General features: G+C 47.0%; 1 long non-coding RNA gene across 1 annotated transcript; it reads left to right on the forward strand.

Moving 5' to 3' along the window:
- The first annotated feature begins 288 nt into the window (after window positions 1-288).
- Window positions 289-10,575, forward strand: LOC125427028. The gene is made up of 3 exons (XR_007243625.1): window positions 289-408; window positions 2,056-2,128; window positions 10,103-10,575. It is a non-coding gene; the product is annotated as an uncharacterized LOC125427028 (long non-coding RNA).
- Window positions 10,576-11,165: the final 590 nt, after the last annotated feature.

The raw sequence follows: 11,165 nt of genomic DNA on the forward strand, positions 1-11,165 counted from the left end.
CCCAGCCATCTACACTTTACTCCCAGCAAGCTCGGTACTCATTTTACTGACCTCGGAAGGATGGGAAGCTGAGTCAACCTTGAGCCGGCTACCTGAAACTGACCAAGATGTTTTCACTTCCTGAAAGTCTTGGTCAATGTAATTGTCAGTACACAGTCCCGTGCCCTTAATACATCATTCATATCTATTTGGTGTGCATCTTCGGGGGTAGGGGAGTAAACAAATCTAATAAATAATAATAATAATAATCATCATCATCTTTTGGAAGATGTAGAACAAAAAAGAACAGATTCCTTGAATGCAGAGAGGAGGAGTAGAAAGAAGACTGGTGAACTCTGCCCACTGCAAATGAATCCCATGCATCCTCAGTGTGGCATAGACGTTCGAGTGTCAGACTGCTAGACCCAGGTTTGAACCCTTCATCTCTTTGCCATGGAAGTCTGCTGGGCGTCTTTGGGCCAGCCGCATGCTCTCGGCCCGGCCTAACTCACAGGGTTGTTGGGAGGATGAAATGGCAGGAGAACAGAGGCCTCTTCTACACAAGCAGAATAATACACTTTGTTTGCAAGTGGATTTTGCTATTCACAGTAAAATCCAGCCGCAAAGTGCATTAAAAAGTGGATTGAAAGTGCATTATTCTGCTTGTGCGGAAGGGCCCTGAGTGAGGCAAGCTGCTTTGGGTTTCCATTGGAGAGGAAGGCAAGGGATAAATGAAGCTATGTAAACAGAAGAGACATTCTGGTCGATTCCCCACTGGCAGGTTTGACTTAGGTATTCCGCACAGCTGCTGAGTTTGAGACGGTTCCGTCCCAGCTTCATCCCCTCAAACTGTCAAATTCCGACTCCATCAGGGAGGTACAACTTTTTCAGCGAACCTAGGTCGAACTCAGGTCAAAGCCGGTAAAGTGGGGAATCATCGAGGAACTGTCGACTCTGCAGTGGGGAATCAACCTCTGTTGTGATCTAAAGCATCAGGGACACATGAACAGCGTCAACCCCCCCCCCCACCCCACCCCTTTCAGCTGCCCTGGAAGGCCAATACAGAAAGACTCCTTATCAGAAGAAAAAATATATACCTATGGATCTGGGCACATAGAAACGATAGAATATGTGATTTTCCATGGTCAGTATTACAAAAACGTGCAGATTAGATTTATTTCCAGGTGGCATAGAATAATTTTATATTTCCTAGAGAGCCGGCATGGTGTAATGGTTAAGAGTAGGACTCTAATCTGGAGGACCGGGTTTGATTCTCCTCTTCTCCATATGAGTGGTGGACTCTTATCTGGTGACCCAAGTTTGTCTCCCCACTCCTACATTCCTGCTGAGTGACCTTGGGCTAATCACAGTTCTTTCAGGAGACTCTCAGCCCCACCGACCTCACAAGGTGTCTGTTGTGAGGAGAGGAAGGGAAAGGAGTTTGTAAGCCCCTTTGAGTCTCCCTACAGGAGAGAAAAGCTGGGTATAAATCCAAATTCTTCTCCTTCTCCCCTTCCCCCCACCCCCTACAAATCCTGACATAACATATATTGCTGCCATGTTTTGTGTAGCAGCTATTGAGATATGTTGCAGGATGGTCTGTAATATAAATCAGTCTTAATGACCTGATAGTTATTGCTTTTTATTTACCAATTTTATTGTTCCCCTTTGTTTATCCCCCTTCGTTTTATAGTCCTTTTTAATAGTTTTTAAAACTTTTGTTTCCTTTTAATGCTTATGCTCTTATCCTATTGTTTTATGTTTCCATGCTTCTTTGTGTTTTCCAATTTTATATTACCAGTGGATCCTTTTAGAGAGATATTTATAATTTAAAAACATTTTATTATTTGAATTATATTTTATTTCCCTTATGCTTTTCTATGACCATCATAAAGATTGATTGATTGATCAGCGAGCAACTATGCAGGCTGTTTGTTGAATCTTCCGAAATGTTCTCTGCTTCTGCCCCTTGTGTTTGGTTTTCCTTCTTGTTTTATAGACTAAGTCCTGCATTTAGATACTTTTAAAAACATGTCGCACTGGCAGGAGGCAATCAAAGTTCTTCTCTTTTCCCAGCTGATCTTCATGTAGTGATTTGAGTGTAAGATGAGGATCTGGAAGGAACCAAAGAAGGAAATGAAGATACCAGGTAACAGTTGACAACTTTATTTCCTTATCAAGCCCCTGCACATTTTGCTACATAAGCTACATCAGGTAGAGCAGAATTCCTTTGTTTATATCCTCTCCGCAGCCTTGAGTTCTGGTTTGCTGGCACATTGCTAGAGCAGCTCAATTTTTCTTTCACTTCAAGTTCCAAACTCCATTCTTTCATGGCATCTTGCTGGCTGACCTAACTACCTTGCAGGGTTGTTGTGAGAGTAAAATAGAGGCAGGAAGACCCACGCATGCTGCTCTGACCCTCTGGGAAAAAGGAGGTGCTAAAATGCCCGAAGTAAACATTATCCATCCTTCTGAAATAGCAGGAGAGTCTTGAGAAAAGCATGAAGTTGAGGCTTAGAGAGACTGAAAGTCTGTGACACTCAGGCCCAGGCGCTGTAAAACTCCGGTCGTGCTTCTCTGTGTTGGGGGAAATGTGTAATTTCCTTTGCCCGCTCCATGACTCACCAGGTTATATCTCTGCACAGCCTTTCAGGATTTCTATAACTTCGGGGATGAGCAGAGACTGTTGATTGCAGCAACCGCTTGACTCCGGAATCTGAAGGCGTGATGGGTCTATAACAGACGATGCAGGAAGCGAGCAATTAAAAGGCTGCCACCTTTTCAGTTTTTCCTGGCAGGCCTCTTTTACGGCCGCACAACAGACCGAAATCCAGCAGGTGCTGCTTTTTTGCACCGCGTGCCCGGAAATGCCACACCTGTTGAATTTCTGCCCATCACAGTGCCACCCAGAGAGTTAACGCTCTAGAATGGGTTTCAGCCACCGTATGCCAAGGTGTGCTTGCCCCGGGGGGGGGGGGGGGGGGGGGGGGGCGGGACCTGACGAGCAAGATTTCCTTTTAGTTCAAAGATTTCCTTTTAGTTCAAGAGGCCACTGTAAGTGCCCCCGGGGGTGACTTTTATCTCCCTTTTATGCTGAAACCGATCCCCCTTCACTTGAGCAAACGTGGTGGTGTCAAATATAATGATAGTGCCTTCCAGCTTCATGGTTGACCGGCACACATTTCAGAGTGGAACATTCCACCGAAGGAGGCCCTTTTGCACAGGCGAGTGATCTAAACCTGAAAGCTATTTGCAGTAATTACCAAGTGTAACTGGACTCGGGCAAAACTTTTCATCACCTGCGTGGAATGGGAATTCGGCTCCCCAGGACCATTATCATAGGGGTTGGTGGTGGGTGGGGGAGGAACTAATTGGAAGGTCTTTAAGTGATAAGCCCCTCCCACCCCCACTTAATTTCATGATGTTTATCAACCGGGAGAAATCAGGATCCAGAATTGGAAAATTGAGCAAATGGCTGAAATTTTTTGTCAGGGAAATGGCAGAAGTGTCAAAAACAAGAAATATAGGTCAGGCACCTGTATTTCATCTCCTATGTAACTGGCAGCCTTTTTTTGATAGGACAGTTTTTATATTACAGGGGCAGTGTGAGATGGCCTCTTTTTTTGTAAAGCACCCCCCATTTTCTATCGCTCAGATGTTATAAAACCAGATTGCAAATGCCTTAGCGGACCAGGTGCTCAGGAGCAGCAGCAGCAGAAGGCCATTGCTTTCACCTCCTGCATGTGAGCTCCCAAAGGCACCTGGTGGGCCACTGCGAGTAGCAGAGTGCTGGACTAGATGGACTCTGGTCTGATCCAGCAGGCTAGTTCTTATGTTCTTATGTAACTAAGCTGTCTCAAACTCGTCAATGGATCTTGAAGATTTTAGCTGTACGTTTTGAAGAAATACCCACAAAAGATGAATATTTTTAGGAAATGTTTTGAAAAGGGTGTCTTCTATACCGATGATTCTCCAGGGGTTGTGACGTTAGTCTGTCGTGGTAGGAATAAATAGGATTCTTGTGTTGCCTGAAGATAACAAAGGATTGTTATTGCCTCATCGAGGCACGTCATCCAAAGAAGTGGGCTCTGAATTCCATGAAACCTGAGGTGGGAATAAAATACAACACTCCTGCTTATTTATATTTTCAGAGGGCGGTGGTACTTGTTCTGGGCCTCCTGCTATTTCTTTCAGGATAGGGGGGAAAGAGACAGGATGTGGTGTGTCTGGTTAATAGTGAAATCAGGCTAAGACCAACATATGTCCATCCAGACTCCATGGCCCATCTCCCAGTTAAAATATAGGGACTGACTGTCAGATTTGAACCTACAAGCATAGGATTGGGGCAGAGGTGGGATCCAGCAGGTTCTCACAGGTTCCCGAGAGTAGGTTATTAATTATTTGTGTGTGCCGAGAGGAGGTTACTAATTGTTGATTTTGCCACGTGATTTTTGCCTTAGTTACGCCCCTCCTCTCACCAGTAGTGCACAGAACTTGAAGCAATCTAGCAGGAGGTCCACCGGCGTGCGTGGCAGCCTGCGCTTGCGTGCATTCGTTCCCCGCCCAAGGACCGGTGCAGAGGCTGCGTCCTTGCCACAGCCCCGCCTAGGAATGCCCCGCCCCCGGAATGCCCGGTCACGCCCCCGTCGTGCCCCGCCCAGCCCCATTGGTGCTATGCCACAGTTTGAATCTCACCACCATGGGAACCTGTTACTAAAATTTTTGGATCCCACCACTGGATTGGGGGGCCCCTTCAGATTTTACCCCCCAGTGTAGACTGGCAGAGTACCAGGGTATAATCAGCCATTATGCAAAAATACAGTTCGACTAAACTAACTACGCCGACTGTGACTTTGTGAACAGTTGGTAAGAGTCTGGCAAAGCAGGGTTTGAAGATGGTTTATTAACCGTAGTTTGTCTTCTGGGATTTGTGTCATGTGTGAATGAAGACATTCTGGTTCAATCCTGCCAGACAACGAAGCCGGCTTTTACAAACGGGATTTGAGCGATCATCTATCAATTGGAGCCTGACTTCACAATTTAACTGTAGTTAAGATAAGCCACAGTTCAGTGTGATGCCTGAATGCAGCTACTGGGTAAGATTAAGCCACATGGACGTTTGGAGGGGAAAAAAACCACTTCCACATATTCATGGGGAAGGAGCAGTGGTGGGATTCAGCCGGTTCGCCCCACTTCGGCAGAACCGGTTGTGAAAATGGTGCTTGTAATCAACCAGTTGTTAAATTATTTGAATCCCACCACTGGGAAGAAGTGGTATTATTTTATAAGGTGCCACTCCAAAGGGCCCCCAAGTTGGGAAGGGGGCTTTTTGGAAAAGAAAACCCGTGCATAAATAGAATATCATAAACAGTGATAGAGATTGCCGTTAGAAGGTAATAATAAGACTTCAAGTTACAGCAGATTTATGGCGGCCCCTCTAGGAATTTTGAAGGCAAGAGGCAATCAGAGGTGGTTTCAGAGGTGGGATCCAACCAGTTCTCACCACTTCTCTAGAAGTGGTTACTCATTTTTTTCTGAGTGCCGAGAAGGGGTTACTAAAGCAACCTCCCTGCCCAATAGGGACTGGAGGTGCGTGTGTGCGGCGGCGCCACTGTTTGAATCCCACCACCATCGGAACCTGTTGTTAAAATTTTGGATCCCACCACTGGGTGGTATGCCATTGGCTGCCTCTGGGTAGTAGCAATCCCTGGACTTCCTTGGCAGTCTCCCATCCAAGGGCTAACCAGGACCAAGCCTGCTTACCCAAGGCCTGACATGCCCAAGCTATACTATTTTGCAGTATTCAAGCTGCTACAACAGCCGGGAGCAACAGCCGCATAAGGCCATTGCTTTCACATCCTGCATGTGAGCTCCCAGAGGCACCTGGTGGGCCACTGCGAGTAGCAGAGAGCTGGACTAGATGGACTCTGGTCTGATCCAGCAGGCTCCTCCTTATGTTCTTATGTTCTTACATAAATAAACAATACAGTGCTTTGAAATATATGTCAATTCTTGATAACGAGAGAGCTATTGTCAGGAAGAGGAGATCACAAGTAGCAGAGACACGCTGGAAGAGATGAAGCATAATTTGAAATGGCATTGACAAAAGGCTTTGACATTTGACACCAAGTCATTGACAGACTTGGCATGATGTCTAAATGTAGGTTGCCAATTTAGGTTGTTGCTGATTAAACAGGGCAGGTCTCAAAGCAGCTGGCGAGGCCCAGTGGCCCGAGTGTCAGACCAGGTCCTGGGCTCAGATTCCTGCTCAGCAGTGATAAGTCACTCTCTCTGGGTGTAACCTACCTCACAGGATTGGTGTTGGGATAATATGTGGGAGCGGAAAATGATGTAAAGAACGGTTTTGGGAGGGAGAAAAGCAGGGTTTAAATAATAGGCCCCTTCCGCTCACGCAAAATAATGCGTTTTCAAACCACTTTCACAACTGTTTGCAAGTGGATTTTGCTATTCCGCACAGCTTCAAAGAGCACTGAAAGCAGTTTGAAAGTGCATTATTCTGCATGTGCGGAATGAGCCATAAATTTTCTTTTTGAGTGCAAGAACCCAGAGGGATATTTCTCCCAGCATTTCTTTTCTCATGGCTACTTTAGTGTAGTCCATCTGTGTCCAACGGCATGAGTGCTCCTTAATGTGACCCATTTTGAAACCAGACCTTGCAGCAGCTGTGATGTGCATAAAGGTGGATTTTAGAATTCCAATAGGAAAGATCAAATTTAATTCTGAACTGGCTTGAAAACGACAATGCCCCCGTTCCAAAAACCCATTTAATAGATAGTCCTCAAACAGAGGACATAATCAGGTATTAAATGGATATGATGAAGAAGAAGAAGAAGAGTTTGGATTTATATCCCCCCTTTCTCTCCTGCAGGAGACTCAAGGGGGCTTACAATCTCCTTGCCCTTCCCCCCTCACAACAAACACCCTGTGAGGTAGGTGGGGCTGAGAGAGCTCCGAGAAGCTGTGACTAGCCCAAGGTCACCCAGCTGGCGTGTGTGGGAGTGCACAGGCTGATCTGAATTCCCCAGATAAGCCTCCACAACTCAAGCGGCAGAGCTGGGAATCAAACCCGGTTCCTCCAGATTAGATACACAAGCTCTTAACCCCCTTACTCCACTGCTGCTCCACTAGATACTACCCATGATCTTAGCCATTGGTTTAACTTATGTGTTCTTATTAGTGTACCATCCGATAGATCCTCTGTTTGAGGACTATATATTAAATGGATTTTGGGAAATGGGAGGCGGCACAGGGGTCTACTAGCTCTAGAACTCACCTTCTGTGTTAGAGAAGAAGGGAGACTCTTCCTTTGGTGGCCATGGTGATCTGCAGTAAAATAGCTAAATTTGAGTCCATTTTGACTCTTGAAATCAATACTTTGAAAGTCTTCTTGGTCTCAAAGATGCTACTGGATTTGAATCTAGAAAGACTTTTAAAAAATTGAGGAAGACTCCTGTAGTCCGTGAGGAGTTTTCCTCTCAGGTCAAGACCGGGCCAGGGCAGTTCCTGGCAGTTGTACACAAGACAGTACAAAGGGGGATGAGAGGTGGGCCGAATCTCTTGTTAATCACCCTCTTTTCTGGCCAGATTCCTTTGAGAGTCTTGAGAATTCTTCACCCTGTGTCTTAGCACTACTTTCGTAGCTAATTGGGAATCTGAAAGCCCTCCTTATTCTTCTTTCTTCAGCCCTGTAATTCAAATGACAAAAGCAGTATTGGGTTGGACCAGGTGTAGGGAGAAACCGGGAGAAAGGGTCAAAAGGGCAACCAGAAGTATAAAAAGTGAATAACTCTGAATGGGCAGTTACAGACTTGATTCGGATGAAGAAGAAATTTAGGGTGTTTTTTTCGTTTTATTGGGGCCCGTACATGCAGAATAACACACTTTCAATCCACTTTCAGTGCACTTTGCAGCTGGATTTTACTGTGCGGAATAGCACAATCCACTTGCAAACAATTGTGAAAGTGGACTGAAAGTGCATTATTCTGCATATATGGAAGGGGCCTGAGCCGTAAAAAAAAATCTCCCATGGCACAGAGTGATCAGCTGCAGTCAAAGCTCTGCTCACAACCTGAGTTCGATCCCAAGGGAAGTAATTTTCAGACAGCTGAGTCAAGGTTGACTTGGCTTTCCATCCTACTGAGGTATGTCGGGGGTGAAGTGTGATAACTGGGGAATGGCAAACCACCCATAAACATAGTCTGCCTAGCAGCAGGGAAGCAGCAGTGGCGTCATGGTTAAGGGCAGGTGCATTATAATATGGAGGAACCGGGTTTGATTCCCCGCTCTGCTGCCTGAGCTGTGGAGGCTTATCTAGGGAATTCAGATTAGCCTGTGCACTCCCACACATGCCAGCTGGGTGACCTTGGGCTAGTCACAGTTCTTCGGAGCTCTCTCAGCCCCACCTACCTCACAGGGTGTTTGTTGTGAGGGGGGAAGGGCAAAGAGATTGTAAGCCCCTTTGAGTCTCCTACAGGAGAGAAAGGGGGGATATAAATCCAAACTCCTCCTTCTTCCTCTTCCTCCTCTTCTTCCTCTTCTTCTTCCTCCTCCTCCTCTTCTTCATCTTCTTTTTCTTCTTCCTCCTCCTCCTCCTCCTCCTCCTCCTCCTCCTCCTCCTCCTCCTTCTTCTTCTTCTTCTTCTTCTAGTAAACATTGTGATCTGACGTCACCCCGCGGATCAGTAATGACCCAGCGCTTGCATGGGGGACGACAATGGTCTAACCAGCTTTCACATCAAAAACATCTATGATCTTTGAAACTCCCGGTCAGAGTGAAAAATAGAGTGATGTTTTGAGAAATGCTCAGCCATGGTTGTCTAGAGCATAGACATTTTTGCCTGTGGATAATTGGAAGTGGTAGACGGTGTGGCCGACTTTAGCAAAGTAGCCTATGATCCTGATTTCGAGGCTCAGGATTTAATCTGTGGGGTTTCCCACATTGATCCATGGCTGCTGGTTATTATTTGATTGTTTGGCTTGTACCCTGCCCGTTACGGTTCTCATTATGAGTGGAAACAGAAATGTTCCTGGCAGAGATGTGTACTTATTTAATGATTGGCTGAACATGTGTTTAAATTCTAAGGGATCCCCAACCTTTTTGGGTCTGTGGGCCCCTTTGGAGAGGGGTAGGGAGCATCACCCCAAAATGCCTGCCCCAGGAGCTGGTACCTAATCCAAAATGGCTGCCAGAGGAGGTGGAGCTGAATGGAAGTTCTCCCTCCTCATACTTCCTGGAAAGGAGGAAAGACCAAAGGGGGAAGTGGAGCCACACACTGAGGAAAGCCGAGGTGCTCACCAGTCCTCTTGGTGGCCAGAAACCAGCCAATCCAAGTGGCTTTTGTGTTGTTGCTGTAGCAGCACTGGAAGCAGACTTGGATCCCTTCTGCACCTGGGGAATAATGCACTTTCAATCCTCTTCCACAATTGTTTGCAAATGGATTTTGCTATTCTGCACAGTAAAATCCAGCTGCAAAGTGCATTGAAAGTGGATTGAAAGTGCATGATTCTGCATGTGCGAAAGGAGCCTTGTTGTGGCCCAGATGCTAGCCAAGTAGCCCTGGGGCACTGCCAACTAAGCAGGGGCTGCTTGGATCCCCTTCTTCCAGGGCCATTTTCATGTCCTCAAGTTGAATGGAAGGAAGGAGTAGCTCACCAGTCCCCAACATGGTGCCTCTGGGCACCACAGCAGGGGCTGATGGGGATTGTAGTCCATGAACATCTGGAGTGCCATAGATTCGCCACCACAGCTCTAGCACTTCTACTAGTGACCACCAAGTGTTTTTTGAAAGTGAGTGGGGCCAAGTGCAGCTTTTGCCCAGCAAGGGCTCTGATTGGCCACTGGAGATGTGAATGGCTGCATTTTTTTTAATTGCATTGGCGGCGGCAGCTACCACAGCAGAGGGATCTTCATCGTGGCAGCCATTTTGTGTCTGGATCCACCTCCTGCAGCCGCCATTTTGTGGCAGCCATTTTGTGGCCGCAACTACTATGCGAAGTCTGAATTCTGAAGGTGCCCACAAGCTTGGGGCCCTAAAGTGGATTTTGGGGGCCCTACAGTAGATTTTGCTTTAAGAATGATATTATCTTCCTTGTATCCTGCCTAGGCCTCCAGGACATAATGGGGCGGCAGAGATCACAGCCTTGGAAGACCAGCCTGTCCGTTTGCAAACCGGGAGTGCGATGCCCTTCCAACCTCCTTTCAAAGTCAACTGGAAGCGTGTACTAAGGAATCCACGTGCTCAGTATGGTAATCCACACCACGTTTAGGACGACGGGCCGGGGTTCAGATGCTGGGCGAAAGGGGCTGCTCCCGACCCCAGAAGTCCTGGAGTCCCATCTGTTGCAGTTTTGTGGGACCACAATGAGCAAGTTGCTCAAAATGACGGACAACTCTCCACTGGGACCAGGGGCCGGCCTGCGATTAACTCTCAACAAGTGCAATCCTGCAGATAGCAGCTTGTGAACTCCGGGTAGCCTTTGTTATTGCAGCGAGATAATGCGAGTCTGAAAGAATACACCTCCCTCCTCCCCACTGCCCCCCCCCAGTTCAAAAGGAGGAGAAGCCCCCTCCCCTCCTGTTCTCCTAACCTTGTGCCGATCAATAGCCGATCCCTGGCCACAAAGCCCGGCATTCTTTTATTCTCACATTAGGGCAGCTGTTGCCGTAACAGCGCAGTTCATTGGAAACCTATCAGCCTTGGATAGCTTTAATCCGGTTGGGAAACGCCGACGCTGCTGAATTTCTCTCACACTCATTAAGAGGCCCCGACACCTTGCCGGGCTGTTCCGAATACGTCTTTTGCTCTGGGGGCCACAGTCGAAAGTAAGAAATCATCACAGACTGCTTTAGGTTGTGGCTTGGGAGGCTTACGTGGTGGAATTCTGGACCGAGGTGCCTCCATGTAGAAAGCTAGCATGTCGGAAGGGGGAGGGGGTCTGTGTCAGCTGTGTCTTCAATGTGCACATTTCTTATGCATAGGAAACTTTTTAGTATCTGCATGAAGGAATTGTCTGTCTTAGGCCCCTTCTGCACATGCAGAATAATGCACTTTCAATCCACTTTCAATGCACTTTGCAGCTGGATTTTACTGTGCGGAATAGCACAATCCACTTGCCAACAATTGTGAAAGTGGATTGAAAGTGCATTATTCCGCATGTGCGGAAGGG

Source organism: Sphaerodactylus townsendi, linkage group LG01 (genome assembly GCF_021028975.2).
Source record: "Sphaerodactylus townsendi isolate TG3544 linkage group LG01, MPM_Stown_v2.3, whole genome shotgun sequence".
NCBI lineage: Eukaryota > Metazoa > Chordata > Lepidosauria > Squamata > Sphaerodactylidae > Sphaerodactylus > Sphaerodactylus townsendi.